This window comes from Dromaius novaehollandiae, chromosome W, assembly GCF_036370855.1.
Source record: "Dromaius novaehollandiae isolate bDroNov1 chromosome W, bDroNov1.hap1, whole genome shotgun sequence".
NCBI lineage: Eukaryota > Metazoa > Chordata > Aves > Casuariiformes > Dromaiidae > Dromaius > Dromaius novaehollandiae.
Window position 1 is genome coordinate 22,158,733 of NC_088130.1, and position 16,830 is coordinate 22,175,562.

A 16,830-nucleotide genomic window follows, 5' to 3' on the forward strand; every position below is an offset into this window, starting at 1 on the left:
ATAACTCTCAAATGAATTAAATGCTTGAATTATATACTAATCATCAAAGTCCAAGCTTCCCAAGCCCCATTTATTCATAATTACACTCTGAGAAACTGAAACTAAAGAGAAATAATGAAGTTGCTTAGTGTACGCACTAATTTCTCCTACAGAGATATGCTTGTTGTTACTGGTTCTTGTGGATGGTGACCTGTCTATCTACTCTCAGATCAAGTAACTCATGCATTCAGTGCTTTCCCAAATGATAGGGCTCAGATTTCCCTTGCTTGCAAAACAGCGAGCAAAATAAATGCAAACCATTAGTATCACAGCACTGGTTTCTAACCTTTTGTGTACCTGAGAAAAGCAAGCAATATTCTGCAGCCACCCCCAGGCTTTGGCCACTTTGCCTTTCTTTACCTTTCCTTCTTCTGGCTGCAGTCACCACCTCTTTCTCATCCTCATCCATTTACTCCCTGATGCAAGGCTGCTGGTGCTGAGATTGTGCTAATAAGCTGAAATGGGACCATCTGCCTTTGGCCCAAGTTACTGGGGAGTGTTTCCATGCTGAGCTCCCAGTATTACAGCCCTGGGGTAGTCCCAGTGTGGCAGGGCATGCTTGCTCGTGCTCCCTACCTCATACTGGTATTTCCAGGGTGAGCCACTGCCTCACTTATCTGAAAAGCTAACCATGTTTTGTGTTCCTGTGTTTGTAAAGTGCTTTTGGCTCTTCAGACAGAAAACATGATTAAAAAATAATTTCAAGATAGGCTAAAGTTTTTTTTTTTCCTAAAATGCAAAAAGAATGTCAACTTTTAGGCAAATTTAACCTCATTAATAAATGCATTTTAAGGCAAAGCTGTTTAAGATTAATTCTTTCTTCATTTAAATACCAAAATCTGGGCTAATGAAGGCCATTCATGGTCCTCTGTTCTTTTTCCAACTGCAGCTGATGGCATCTCTACTATGCAAAGTGAGTATGAGGAATAAATTTCTATTGCTGCTTTGGGTATTTGTGGGGTCATCTGTTATAACAGAAAAGCATTGCTCCAAATCCAAGTTTTGGCAGGTAAGAAGGTTGTTTATGGTGCTTTGTGTCTTGCTTTAATCACAGTTGGAGGACGTGCTTATTAGAAACATATTTTTATTTCCATCTGTTTGTTTTGACTAACAACATAAGGCTTACCTAGTTATTTACAAAGTAATTTTTTCCTAAAAGAATAGGAAAGAGAGAGAAATGTTTCTTTAGAAGGTGAACTTAGCATAATTTGTATACATACTAACAATAGCACGTTCTTATAACTCCTTTCACTACATAAGGAGCGTTCTTCCAACATAAGTTACAAGATATTAACAGTAGCAATTAGATATCTATAATAAGTAAATCTACATTTACATTTAAAACTTGTAATTTACATAAAATTATTTGATACCAGATGCTAATAGCTCAGGTTTTATATAAAACAGTTGTAATATCAAACCAGTATTACTACTCCCTTCTTGAGGACATTTGCTCAAATTTGTTATGTACTTCCTGACTACTCTTTGCTGGTTTTCAGTGATACTGGAAATTACTCAAGTTACAATGAACCTAGTTAAAAGATTTAAGAACTATTACGTGTATATCTGCAATACCATATAATATCTTCTGCTCCACTAAGTCAGAGAGCTAAGCAGCAGCATTCCTCAGAAATCCCCTGTAACTCCCTCTGAAACAACTAATAAAAATGGCAATGACATTCACAGCCCTTTTGGGTGTAGAAAGACATTTGATGGCTTTGATGGCAACACAGGGGTTTTGCCATCATTCTGTTATGTTCAAAAAAGACCATATACATCTGATGATGCTTTTTGCAGACCTGTCCTAAAAATTTGGTAATTACTGTCTACCTTGATTAATAGTTTGAGACTGATTAGCTGCATCAGGAAAGAAACAGTGGAAAAAGCTCATTGGCTTTCTCTCCTGTCCAGTTGATAAGATCTGATCAACATGCAAGAAGAGTGAGGTAGGACTTAAGCCAGCAATCTCCACTTTTTCCAGGAATTTGTTGTTCATACTGTTTTCACTGAAATTTTCTAAAATCATTGTTATGGATGTGTGGTCAAGCACTCATAGGTGAGGAAATATCAGTATTAATTACTCCCTTTCAGTCACAATTTAAACAAGATGATGACATCCAGGCAAGAAGACCTGGACCTTATAGCACACACAGACATGTGACAATATTGTGTGAGACCTGTCTGACTATAAATCTGAAATATAACATTTTGTGTGTTTACACACCTACATACGATCTGCGGGATACCTCACTTCAGAATATAGGGCTTGTACACAGTAGGCTAGGGCAACGCATACTTTAGGTCCCTTCTTTTCCTTCAAAAAGAAACCAGAAAAAAATCCTCAAAACTTTGGCAGTTCATGGGAGTCTCAACAAGAAGTAAAACCCAAAAGCAATTTAGAAAATCAGCACTAGGGAGACAGAACTTGTCAAGTCCTTTTTTTTCTGGTTCCTTGCTAGTCTTTTGCTCACAAGAAAAAAACCAGTATTGTTAAGAAATTTCCCAGAATAAAAACTGTGAGGCAACAACATAAAAGAACTGGAAGCCTAAGGAATGCTAATAGCACGAGATTGATAAACATGACTGATTTTCTATAGTTACACTGAAACTCTTATATAAACTTGATTAATCATTGTCATGAATGTTAGTATGTACATATTTTTAAAATAGTAAATGATTTTGCTTTTCCCAGCAAATTATAGTATTTGTGTATTATTTAAAGAGCACTTTTACTCTAAATATGTCCTTCAAAGACTTTTAGAGCCATCTGTTACAACACACTTGCACAAAAGGTTCAAAAATGTCTAGTAGGAATTCCAGACAAAACTGTGTTCAGCAAAAAAATTGATGCTAATCCCCTATTGCCTTATTGAAGGAATACTGAATAATGTATGCAAAAAAGTGAAAAATGCAGAGTATGGAAATATAAGATACATGTATTGTTAAAAACAATTTGTAAATGTTAATCCTAGTAATGTATTTCTATGTACTTTACATTATTGTAGTTACAGACTTGGACTAAAAGTTGGTTTGGAACAAGAGTCATGCTTGTAATCATACAAACTTCCTGTCTCAAATGGAAAAATGGATTAATTTTTAAAAAGACAAAGAAGCAGAGAAAAGCAGAAGCTTGTTTTCTCACACGGTTCTTGAAGCTGGAAGACAAGTTGAAGTTGAGTTTTTAATGATATTTTTAAAATAGTTAATGCATCAACTCTGACATATCAAGTCTTTACTCTGTATTTTTGAAAGTTGAAAGCAATTAATATTTTAGGTCTATTTTCTTTCTCCTACATAAAATAACCCATCTATTCCTTTATTCCCTAGGTTTCTAGTAACTATTATTATTTGAAAGAAGTACAGTTTGAAAAGCTAACTCCCTTTGACATTGTAATCTTCTTTTCAAGAAATCTCTCATATTGGCTTTGAGACCATCTTGCCATTGCATGTCACAGTATCCAAATTTTTATTACATGATGAGGTCACTACTAGGTTAATTTGCTCAATCATAGTCAAACAAACGAGCCGATTCACTTCAAAAAAAAATTCAAATGGTGACACACACCGAAATGGTTGAAGTTGCTCAAGAGTGGCTCAAACAACAGTCTTCAACTGAAGTATAGATGTGTTGTCTCCCTTGCCAAGAGGTAAGTTATTCTACACAGTAGTTTAAATACAATGATCATCTTTAAAACTCTCCCCAGGACTTACCATTGAGCTCAGGGAAATGAAACCACCACAACAAAAATAGAACAGCTGGAAAACGCTGCACATGGATGGTAGTATGGACACGTCTGGGCCCCAGTAAGCTGAATGAACGTCAAGAAGGCGGAGAGGAAGCTATGTGGTAGAAGGCGACCTAGTATGATACAGGAGAAAAGCTAGAGTTACTCAACGTTTTCTCTTCTTTCCCTTCTGTGAAAATTCTGACTGGTTGATACCAAAATTCTGCTCAAAACATTTCATACTAGCTTACACATACTCAGTGCGAGGTTTTCAAGCCTATATAGCATTTATTTACATTTGAGCAAGTGACTCAACCAGGTTCTGAGTTCCTCTGAGAACACGATCGTCAACAGATTAAATCTGAATGGGAAACTCCTTTTCTACACTGAAATTATAGCTTGCACTGAAATGAGCACTTTTGGATGACATGTCTCTTCTGTTTGGAAAAAAACAAAGTTGTAAAACCTCTCGCTCCAGTCCTTCCTACCCACCAGACAAAATGAGGAAGGAAAATGTTAATATAGCCTGACATTCCAAAAAGCAAGGAGGAAAAAATCCATATAACTGTAGCAGCTGTTTTTGCTTCACAGACAAAAAACCAAAAGTCTCTCTCATTTGCAAGTAACATCTAAAAATAATAGTTTGCTTTGCATATGCACATAAGCACACATGTACTCCTGTTAGAGAAATCTGAAGAACAAAATCAGTTATTTCACTTTCACTTATTGCAACTAAACAAATCCTTCACCACATTATTTTTTTTTCTAATTTTGAAACGAACTAAGATCACAGGTAGTAATTCTACCATACTAGTTCTTTTTAGAAAAAAACAGAATTTTTATTTTATGGTTTTCAGTGACTTACAGTTCAAAGCAAAAAGGACCTAGAATGAAATGCAAATGGAGTTGCTTAAGCTACCTGCAGTGTCACCACTCTCAGTTAACCTTACTGCTTTATTATGGGCATTTTAATAGGTCTTTAAAACAAAGGCCAAATTCTAAAGTAGTTTTTGGTGAGGGAGACAGATTTTAGAGAGTCCCTACCAAAATCAGAACCAGAAATGGGTAAGAATCTCCATTTTCAGCATTTTGGATATGTAAAATAGCTTATCAGAAAGCATTTTTTTTAGAGCTACCTGTCAGAATAGTCTAGTATTAGCACATCAGACCATGTCCTGAGAGGTGTAAAGCTTGCCTTAAGGGAAGGGATAGAGCCTTTGAGATCTGTGGAAAGACTTTTACTGACCTCTGCAATGACCACGGAGAGCAAATCTCTAGCTGCCACGTAACTGAACAAAACAAAATCACCACGATAAACTGACATTAACATCTGCATAGTGTTTGCAAATGTTATTTGTTCTTTTAAGCCAAATTTTTGTGATTTTTTTTAATATAAAATTGTAATGTGTGTGAATAAACAACTCTTTAATAATAAATCCCTTTATTGTAATAAATGACAGAATGCGTACTTCATGCTGATACAACCTGGTGAAAAAAGAGTTTTAGCACCATTTATTTCAGCCACATGTTCTCATTCACGGTATTGCTTACAGAACTGAAAAATATTTATCTTATGGATTAGAATGCTATTTTATAACAGATTCCACAGTGTTACATGATGCTAAAGGGGTGAGCTTGTAACACAAAATATCATGCCCCCTTTGCTAAAATTCACTCAACCCTCATACTAAAATCCTTTTGAAATGCTTCTATTTACCTAAATTTCCTGGTCACGTTATCGCATTTCTCTACTTTAGAAAGAGAGAGAGGGGCAGAGAAAGAAAGAAAGAAAGAAAGAAAAAAGAATTGGAGGGGAGGAAGGGAGAAAAAGGAGTCCAGTCAATTATTTCAATGTCCTGCAACTTCTTTTAGTCTTTGTTTTTTTAGTTCAGCTCTTTTAGTCTTCCGCACTCTGTATTTACTAGTGTTTTGGAGGACAGCATAAGCCTTTATTCTGGTACTCCCCTGATTGTCTGGAGTCTGCAAGGTCCTTTAAGAAGCGGTAGCCAAGTTCTATCCTTTTCTAGATCCTGACCTCTAGGTTCACTGGTATTGCCAGGTTACTACTGCATTACAGACCTGCCAGACACCAGCTGAAGAACCAGAAGGAACGAGTGGACTTCTTTTTTAGCTTCTTTGCAAGACTTTGGCTGGGCAAAGGAGTTCAGTGCTCACTTCTGAAACATTTTTGTTCTTAGTGGTGAGGAGGAAAGAGAATTTAGCAAGCCTGGCTCTGCCAAAAACAAGAAAAAAAAACCCAAAAAATCCACTTACAAACCATAAGATAGAAAAATCTTTATTCTACTGTGTACTCAGGCATTATTCCGTGATGTGGCAATTAAGTCAAGCCCTATAGGAATTTAACATCCAACAATCAAATTCAACCGGTTGTTCTGAATTTGGCAAAAGGCCTTCAGTCTGAATTTATTTTTGCAAAGAGGCAATGAAAATAAGCCTCATGCTTCGCATAATTTTTTAACACGTGCAAGACTTCTTCTGTAAAGGCCAGGTGCACAGCCTGTAAACCCTAGAGATTAGAGAGTGTCTCTGATCTGAAACTGCTATAAAGCTGCACAAAGGAGTTTTGCACAAATTAAATCAGAGATTAAACAGAAAGCAAGCAAAGAGAAGTCATGTCCTAGTAGAAATATATTCTTTCACAATCTGCACAGATGAAACCAAACAAAACAGTCGATTTCTAAATTATCAAAGGCCAATCTGATGCTCTAGATTGTACTAAACAAAACTGCATTTTTCTGAAACTTCATTGCGGCTATGGCCTTTTGGAATTTAAAAGTCCTGCATCTTTTAAGCTTCAATACTGCAGAGTTTAAGAGATCTATAGGAAAAAAATCCCCTGAAGCCTGCCATTTTAGTGAAACAAGCCAGTTTGTACAGAATCCAACAATTACACAAACTCCGAGGCTGGGGGAGCTCCAAACATTTCCCCAGTCTTTATCAAATCAATGTCAGTGACAATTTTCAGGAATTTCTTAAATTTAATAAATTAAAGTGAATAAACTTAGGCTTGTTAAATGGCTCAGCTTTCTCAATTCATGATAGAAAATGTCTTTATGCTGTATTTTCTTTTACCTACTCTTTCTGCCAATTGTAAATAGCTGAACTAATAGTACCGATACATACAGTATCATTTACACCCTTTGCTGATATGTCTCCCTTGTTCTTTCATGGTCTAACCATCCATTAGAATAACTGCACGTGTGCAAGGCAAACATAAGTTTTCAATGCTCTAATACATTTAAAAGCAAAGACCTCTATGACAGAAAAATTAATGAGAATGATTTCAAGACAGGACCTGCAATACCGTTGCCATGTTATTGTCAGCTAATACATGGGTTAGAAAAATCACTTTTTTTTTTTTTTTTTTTTTTTTTTTTTTTTTTACATCCTGCTGAGTTTCACACCTATTTTAACAGGCTGGGAGGAAGGCAGGTTTGGAGAGAAGGTGGTAAAATGAGGGTTAGAAATTTGTTTTCTTAGTTAGGATTTTCACCAATCACAAGCACACGGTGGTTAGGGCTTAAGGAAAGACAAACAAACCAATGCTGCAACATTAACAACAAGAATCGTGTAAACTGGTAACCCTAGTGCGTGCCGAAGATTTGCATTTTAATCCGTACCAAACACAGAGCTTTCGCTGCATCTCTTTGGACCCCTGTAGGGTCTGGCCACCCTGTGAAGCGGTGGGAGTAACTTGGCGCCCTTCACTTCCAGCTCCCATTCGGGGCCGTTCCTCGCTGGCCCTCTCGGCACTCGCCAGCTGAGAAGGTGCCTGCCGGTGCTGAAGGCAGAGGGAAAGCAAAAAAAAGAAAGCAGACTGATGCAAAGTTAATAAACATCATTAAGGAATTTGGCATATATGTGCATACCACAGCTCAGCTCTGAGACTGGTCCCCTGTCTTACATGACATTAAATGGTCATTCCTTTGCAACAATAATTTTTAGAGAGAATTTTGATAATCATCATGCACTTCTGCAGAGAAACACACACATCACCGGTTCAGTTATTTATTACTATTTCCACTGTACTAGTTTCACGGGACATTTACAATGCTGATTCATAGAAGAATGGGTACGATAAAGAGTATCTTATTTATTTGTTGAAATATTGTCTACTGCCTATATATTGGTCCTGAGCATAGTGCCACCACAGACATATGCACCACCAGTTACATGGGAAATATCGACATCATCCAAGAACTATAAAATATATGCAATATATTAAAAACTATATGTAGATATGCAATATGGACACTTACTTTCTTCCAGTAGCTATAGTAAACTTTAAAAATAAGCATATTTTCAACAATTATTTCATAGTTTTCTTCAAAGACTTCCATTATAAAATTGAAGCCAGAGGAGGAGGGAGGGAGGGAGGAATTCTGACCAAATTCCATTAGCCAGCTGCGACAGGCTAAGAGCTTTATTCTGCAAAACAGGATTAGCTCCAGGTCTGTACAACTGTCTGCCTGAATTCCCGCAGCTGGGCGGCGAGGGATCGGGGAAGGAAGCAGGGAGCCGCAGAGCCCCTCGGCCTCTCCGCTGTTCCTCAAGCCCTTCGTGCAATGGGTGAGGGTCTCATCCGACACCTCCTAGGCGAGCGCAGCATTTCAGCCTGCTCCTTGCACGAAGCCGGTTAGAAGGAAGAGTTTGGGGTCGCCCCGCTTGACACTGCACCTGCTCCCAACGGCTAGACCAAGTATGTTAGAGGGTGGCCCAAAGGAGAAACAGGGCAGCTAGCTCCAGTATCGCTTGCCCTGAAGGAGCAGCTGGTTTCACACCCGCGCTTGCGTGCTCCGTCAAGCCCTTTCCAGCATCCGCCTCCCTCCCTCCGCGATGCATTTCAAGGACAGAGCATACGGCCACAGACCTTCCGCGGGATAAATAAAAAATGAACAGCTAGCTGTCGAGCCACAGGCAGCCTAGCTCGTTCAAGAGTCTACAGTGAAAGGAGAGCGGAGGCAGAAGGCCGTTGCCTCATTAGTTATGCGTTTGGGTAAACAGGGTTTCGTATTCTTGTCAGGGATTGATAACATCGCCGCTCTCCCCGCGCTCATGGCCTTGGAATTCAGAGCCACTGCAGCAACAGGCAGGGTCTGCACTGCAGGCTCTTCCAGCACACACGGACATTTACCAAGGTAATAAAACAGATGTTACGGATATGTAGCTAATTTCCTTCACATTTCACATGCAATGTTCTAATAGCCTTCAGCTATATGACAGAACTCAAGACTTCACTGCGTTTCTCCAGATTTTTCCAGAAAAATCAAAACTGGGAGGAACGTGGATCAGCTAATTTTTGGCTGCGGCTTAACAAGGACAGCACTAAACAGAACACAACTGAAAGCCCCACTTAAGAAAAATCCTTGCAAGTAATAAATATAGTTGAACAATATTAATTCAGGAACTTTTTTCTCCACTGACAGCCTTAGACCTCTCCTGACAACTGCTGTGGCAGGGTGTACAGCTTGACCCCATGAGAAAACGTTGAGTGTATCTCTTCACTCAGCAGCCACAGAGGTGTAAGTGTGTACCCTGTCTATCAGGGTAGGCAGAAAACCGAATGCCCTACGATACTCACAAGATAAGGGCTTCACCTGCCTGTTTTGGGGCACCCACAATGAATACTGCAAAAGCAATCTGAGAGCTATAAAACAGCCTCCTTTTATACGGAAGAGAGAAAACAGTACTGGAGACTATGAAAAAGAAAAAGGATTGTTGCTCTTTTTTATTTAACATTTACATAAATACCATCAGTTTGAGAGACAGTGTGCATATATGTATGACTATGCATTTTGGACAGGATGGGTCAAACCCACTAAGTCAAGAGCCAAGGCTTGTAGAAGGGTTTCTTCTATGAAAGAAAACTTAAGATTTAAGGCTGGATCTGTTTTCTCAGTTTACAACTCCTAATCTTACTTGCGCTGACCTTGGAGTCCACTGTCAGGCACTGGACATCCTTTTTGAAACCTAGCCGTAAATCCAGAAGATTACAGTCCCCCACTGCAGACTCCCTCTGGCAGCATGTCCCTTCACATCTGGCAGTAGAGGTGCTCATCTGGTGCACCTTATCCTTTTTTCATTTAAAATCAGCAGACTCCGGACACAGCTAGCATTTAGCCAGCTGACACTAGCAGGGCAGATCTGAATTGCAGCAGTTTAGGTAGCCGTCATAGAAGCAACTCGGATGGCAGTCCTAAGCAAATGGCACCCTCTGGTAGGAATGTACTGATGAACACACACTCCTCTTTCACAGAAAGAGGACAGGAGAAGGCTGCAATGTGAACATTTTGCTTTGCTATTCCTGAAGAAAATGCAGATTTGAAATTTTTACAGTTAAAAAGCCCTTTCAAGGGCAGCAGGAATAACGAATCAAAGGCCTAATCCTAGAAACTGTCACCCACTTGAGATGGCTCCAGAATTTAAGTGGGCAAAAGCTGCAAAAACAGGCTCCTAGAGCCTACAGTGATGTAAGAAGTATGAGCCGGAAAGAGGAAAGCCTTAGTCTAATCATAAGCAGCAACAGAAACTCTCTGTCTCAGCTGTGATCTCAGGAGAGCCATATTAACATAGGGGTGTTGCTAAATGTATGTGTCCCAAATAGTTGAGACCCAGAGAGACCAACTTCAGATAATGAGCAAAAGAAAGTTAGCACTTTCTGAATAAAAGCAGAAGTAGCACAGCCCTTCATGGATCTATCCCCATAACACCTATAAAACTTGAAGCACATTGAACATAACATTTAACTTTGGCTGAACTGGATAAACAATTTAAATAGGGTAAGAAATGCTTAAGTAGCCTCTCCTTTCTATGCAGACCCACCAACAATTCAAATATATTAGGCAACCTCAACTGCAAGACCTCCTCAGCATGTCCTTAACAATTCCAGTGCTAAGTACCACAGCTCAGCTCTACAGCAGCATTTATGCACTCGAGTCCCACTGGAAATCAGTGCTAGGCATCTCTGAGTGCCCAGCTGCCTAGATACTTGTGCAGATTTTTGGACTCTAAGTGCTTTTTAGGACACATGTCAAAGGCTCTTGCACAAAAGTGAGCCCTTCTCTAACACAGTGGTACAATACAGTGAATCCATACAGTTTAGTTTTGGCTAATACCACATCAATCTTCTTTTGTATTGTTTAGACTATAAAAAGGCCATTTCATATCAGTTTCCAGCTCCACGCTCACGCACAGACCATTTTGCCTTGTCCTCCACATTTGCATATCTTACTGTGGGAAGTTCATTACTTCCTTCTCGAAAAAGGAAAGAGAGCCAGGTAGTAAGCCAGAGCTTTCTCTTGGGTCAGGAGCATGGGGATGAAAACACAGCCTTGTGCTGGATCATCTCTCTGAGCTAAGGGGACCGGCGCACTGCTGGAGCGCTCTTTTAGGAAATATTGCAGCACAGGTGTGCCTGTGAGTTCTCGGACCCAACTTGTTCAGAAACTGCCTGCGCATCCACATCTGGAACGCTACCATGTACTTAAGCCCATTTGCAAAATTTGAGTTAGTTACTGGGCTCAAATGAAAAGCAGTAACTAGTAAGTACAAGCTAGTTGCTTCTAAAACAGCTTTTCAGCTCTTTCTGACGCTGAATACTTCTATTTCTTTTCAAAGTCAAACAAATTAGGTCAAGCAGTTTAAAGATAACTTGTTTGATTTCGGACTGGAAAGAAGCGGGAGAGGAGACAGGTGCAGACAGGAGCTCCCCTCTTCTGGCAGGTGACCCCTGCACTAGCTGCAAGCAGGCAACCTGGCAGCTGAAACCAGCACCCAGCTGGTGCTACGGCTGATCAAAGCGAATGACCCTTGATTACTACCCCCCGCCACGCGACCAAATGAGAAATGCTAAGGCCATCCCATCTGCCCTAGCATTCAGCGCAACAGCAATGTTTTCCTCTCAGACTTAGGAGCTTTCAGCTGGGCTATGATAAACAGCTGTCACCTGCAGACCCTTCGAGAGCAGAATCTAACAGATCCATCTTGGCTGCAGGCCTGAGATGCCTTATAGTAACCTGCAAATTGCCGAATGATTTTTATTAGCAGTTACCTTGGTTGCATCATTCCTTAAGAATTCTCTGAAGTTTGGCCACACAAAGTAAGAGCGTCTTCTCACTTAGTTATAGCGGTTCCTGGAATACAGGTCTATATAAATTCACTGAAGCAGTGGTTTCGTGCTTTATGTTACTAATAGCATTTGTTTTATGGTATTGTTGTGAGGAAGGGAAAACAGTTCAGAAAAAAATAAAGAACCCATTTTACCCCCATGACCTGAACCTTCACTCTTTTTTTCCATGCCAGACCAAACTCTCTTACAGCTTTGGAAATGTTTGTTTAAGTGTTTTCCTGCCCATTATTTTTCATTGTTGCATACTTCTGCACTTGTGTAAGGGGAACTTAGTGACAGATGAGGCAGAAACAACTGTGAAACTACAATAAATAAATTATATCTCAGTGTTTTCCAGGGAGAAGAAAAGTTGGAATGTGCCAACAAGCGAGGTAAGTTTTAGTGAGGAGCAAACAAAAATTAATTAAAATACAGTGACTTTAGGACATATAAAATATTTTTTTAGGGAAATGGTTCTTTTAAGAAAATAACATTAAACAGCTTTGAAAGAAATGACAAACATTTGTTCTGTTCACAGCAGAAGCTCTTAACTGCTCATGAGGAACAGGAGAGATTTGTTCAGCGTAAGATAAATGTAATGATTTAATTTATTTTGAGTTAGATAAAGGGCAAGAAAGAAGTTAATTCCTTGAGAAGGGCAAATCAGTCCTTAGATAATTATTTATTAAACATTGTCATTTTGTTTCTCTGTCAGAATATCTTACAGAGGAACGCAATCTTTTCATTTTTTTTAACATTCAAAACTGTTTATCCATTTTCCACCCATGAAAGGCAGCTACCCTGTGGCTGTCTGCACAGAGTTCAAAATTCAAAGGTGAAATCACACTCTTCCTAATATCAGTGGTGTTTTTGCCCTTGATTTTATAGAGGCCAGTATTTTCTCCTAGCTGAGGAAATTTCTGAGCCCAGCTGCCTGTAACTGAGCACACATTGCAGATTTTTCTATTTCATAGAACAGTTGTATATGAACAATATCCACCACTTAACTTTCTCTCTCAGAGGAAGTTCTCACTAAGGAGGTTAAGTGGCATAATCACCAATGCAGGATAATACAAAGGGTGTTCAAGGTTGGCTAAAGCACATTTTTTGCAAGTTTATTTGAATACTTCAGCTTCTTCTTCTTTTACAAATTGTGGTCTGGTAGCTAAATCTGTCAAGCCTGACTGCAGATTGGACAAGTCAGGGACAAGAGTCGGAGGGGTGACGCTGACAGTGTAGCAGAAGGCCGTACCAATAGTTCGAGGGCAGGGCAACTCCATGGGAAATATAAATTCCACTCTTACTCTGCCCCAAACTGTGGCCCTTGACAAGTCATTTTAACACTTTGTACGAGTGACCCAGTTCTAAAATATAATAACGCCTCTGGAGCCCACAGATCAGCTGTGGTGGTGATGTGACCTATATAGTAAAGAAAATAAAAAGGAGCACCTGACTGAATAGGAGTTATTTACCGACCATCTGCATGGACATACAAACGTGACATCATTTTTGGACCCCAATCCCATAATTAGATCCACGTGAACTAACCTGTGAGCTTTTTTGGACGTTCACTGTCTTTTCTTGTTTGTCTTCAAAGCAGCTACATGGAAGCTCAGGGCCCTGCTTGTGTGCCCTAGATGCAGAATCAGGACCCTCAATTCACTTTTTCTCCTTACAATAGCAGCACAAATGAACAGCTAAATCACAGACACAATTGCACGAAGAAAAACGGAGAAAACTTTTGATAGTATCACAGCGAAGACTAATTCAGAAGGCCAGCCAAGAATGCTATTAATAACAAGACAGGATGAAAAATGATGCTAGAGATGAAAGTGAGATAGTGGTGGTGAATGGCTTCACCTCAGATACGAGGGAGGGGTCAAGTGCAGTCCTGTAAAATAAGTACACAAATTTTAGTGAATCAGATGGACTTGCACAGAGAAACAAAAGCAGTTGGTGTTTACGTCCCTGCTCCCTGGGTAAACAGAGGAGTTTTTTTCAACTCACATTCCTCAGTCACCGTTCTCCCAACATCGATGTTTTTCTGAAATGACAGTAAGAGCACTAAGTCCTCTCATTTTTCCGCTAAGTGAAATCTGGATACAAAGATGGAAAAAAATAATGGTTAACAAAAAGTTCACCTTTTTTATAATAAGGCATATATACACACCCATACAGCCCTGCATTATATATAGGCATAATTGTTGTGTTTGTATCTCATTCCAACATACATGCCATTTGCTGAAATGAAACACCTACCAGAAAGACTGTAATTCATTTCATTGCTTCACTTCTGTTACATTTTGGTGGGTTGGCAGCCACCTTCATATCTCAGGCCGGAGCCCACAGAGCAGACTGAAGAGATACTTAACCTCTTAAATCATGTCTCTTATTTTCCGTTATCTTACAGTTCTAAAATTTCTTGGCAAAAGTAGCAGGAGGTTAACAAGAGAAGTTCTTGTTTGTAAATTCTGCTTGTGTTTATGGCCAAAATAATAGCCTTTTAATGCAGGTTCACAAATAGGATTCCCATCTGCATAAGCATTATCAGGTCTGGTTCAGTCATTTCCAAGGACTTTCAACACATTACAGTATTTGTGCATTTTAGACTTCAGTGTTGTTCATTAAATGCCATGTCTTAGGGAATTAAAGGATTCTGGAGGTCATTACATTTGATTTAAAATTCAACTTTCTAGTTTCTCCTCAAGAAGAGTATTGTAGCTGCTGGGGCATGGCGGCATTGGTACAAGGTCTCTGGAAACCCAGGCATAAGGAGTCAAATGTCATGTGGGAATCACCTAAGGCTTCAGTTTCTGTTCCAAACACTTCAGTACATCTACCATGTCAATTTTTTTCTGATCATATATACTTCCTAGGCGGAGTTATGGTGGAATTATCACTCTCAAAATTCACTGGTCATACTAACTTTTCAGGACCTATCTTGTAGACATCATCGCATACCTCAGAATTAATAATGAAAGGAAACTTTCCTTACTTCTTCAGAAAGAGTAACTGATGGACTCCGAAATGTTTTGCCAAATTATCCAAGGATTCATTTATTCTTTCACAGTGCACATAATAACTGTGAGGCCAAACAGCTGGAAGCCATGCCATGTGTATATGTTACACTCCATACGTTGTTATTACCATCTCTGTTAACATAGTACATTCTTTAACTAAATCCTTCTTCTCTAAGTGATATTTCTTTAAGTCTTTGACACAATGTGATCAATGTCTGCCACCAAAGTTTATAAATGAAAAACAAATGCTGAAGGGTTTGGGGAATGGGGGTTGGTGGCTAGTATTTTTTTTAAATGTTTATCCAAGTTATCCACTTCTTAGTTGATCTTGTGTTATCATTTTATCTACATACTTAAAAAGCCTCACAGGAATTTGTCACTCATAATACAGTAACACATTATACATCTAATACTGACCTGCAGCATACCCCATAAATTAAATTGTACACAATGTTTCTCTTTAATTTTCTGATTACATCACTATAGAGAGAAAAAGAGGTTTTCTTTTTTCAAATATTATTATAATGAATAACTAATACTACTTTTTGGTGGAGGAAATGGTACTAAATACCAATAGGGAGACTGAGAAGATTTGTGCTGAATTTGCATGCCTACCTGGATATCAGAAGTTCTTCGGTCTGCACAACTTGCCTAGAAAGCCAGCAAAAATAGGGTCTCTCAAGATATTGCAAGGGCTTCCTGCTTCTGGCTGGGACACGACCTCCTGGTGTGTCTCCCTGAGAACTGCAAATGGATCAAGGGTACAAGGCAATAAAAACAGAGATGTCCAAGATACCCCCTGTCCCCAATGCCAAGTTTGAATAACTTGGAAACTTACTGTCACAAAAATCGGACAAAATCTCTTAAGAGAATCTTTTTACCGAGCTACATCTTCACTTTTACGGCTTTTTTGCTAGTTTCAATTTACTGTTTCTTATTTATTCTGTGCGGTTCTTTCTACATAAAATCCAACTATATAAACTTCAAGCTAATACTTACATGGCTAAAACATAACCATTAATACATACTTTTTACTACCCAAGAGGCATCTCCAATGTCCTAATAAAACTACTTCTTACCTGTATTGGTGACGATCCAAAACAGAGGAGGTAAAGCTTCCCAATCCAAAACAGAGGAGGTAAAGCAACTTCAGAGAGCAGAAAACACGGGAGATTGCTTGCTTAGATTGATCAAATAACTTCTTTTAAAACCAAAATTGAGAAATAGGATTCCTCCTCAATGAAATCTAAGCAGTTTAGGATTACCTGAGTAGCACTACAACAGTCTTGGTGGCCACATTGTCCAGCATGAAGGCTTCAGTACAACTTCAGAGGAAGGATGAGAGGCGAGAGATTGGCACTACCCCAAGATTTATATAGTTGTCCATTCCTTCTCCACAACCGTTTTTCCATGAATTCTCAGAAATTTCTCTCTGCTAGTCTTGAAGGACCCAGCTCCAGAGCACCCCGTGCAGGCAATACCATGCAGAATGACCACGCTGAGTGGAGACACCAGGCACCAGAGAAGGAAAGGATGAAAAAAGTTGAGAAACTGCTTCGAATAGCTGATGGGGCCAAAGGCCTGGAAGTATACAGGAGAGGAAGCGCTAACTTTACTTTGCAGGGAAAGAGCTATTTGAACTACCAGGGAAAATATTTAGATTGTACACAGTAGGAAAATTATACCGTACGTGTATGAAGTTATGACTGCTTCTTCATTTCTTTCTACTGCCACCCCTTCCTTCTTCAAGAGTTAATGCTGTCCACAATAAAATCCTTAAAAATATAGTAATCCACAAGGAAGAGACCTCAACATGCCCCCAGATGGCCCCTTGATCCTTTTATTTCACTTCGGCTTGCATTATTTGTCATTTTTACATTAGTCTGTCTCAACACACACTGCTGAATTTTGCAGCCTT

At 39.3% G+C, this 16,830-nt stretch overlaps 1 long non-coding RNA gene across 1 annotated transcript in view; it reads right to left on the reverse strand.

The window, feature by feature from the left end:
* Window positions 1-1,169: 1,169 nt before the first annotated feature.
* LOC135324285 (uncharacterized) overlaps window positions 1,170-16,830 on the reverse strand; it is a 38,418-nt gene continuing 22,757 nt past the window's right edge. Inside the window, exons 5-13 of the long non-coding RNA XR_010385651.1 lie at window positions 16,178-16,410; window positions 15,992-16,059; window positions 15,528-15,656; window positions 13,900-13,988; window positions 13,441-13,783; window positions 11,836-11,917; window positions 7,406-7,566; window positions 3,751-3,898; window positions 1,170-3,194 (exon numbers count right to left, since the gene is read on the reverse strand). This is a non-coding gene — a long non-coding RNA (uncharacterized LOC135324285). The remainder of the gene's footprint in view (window positions 3,195-3,750; window positions 3,899-7,405; window positions 7,567-11,835; window positions 11,918-13,440; window positions 13,784-13,899; window positions 13,989-15,527; window positions 15,657-15,991; window positions 16,060-16,177; window positions 16,411-16,830) is intronic.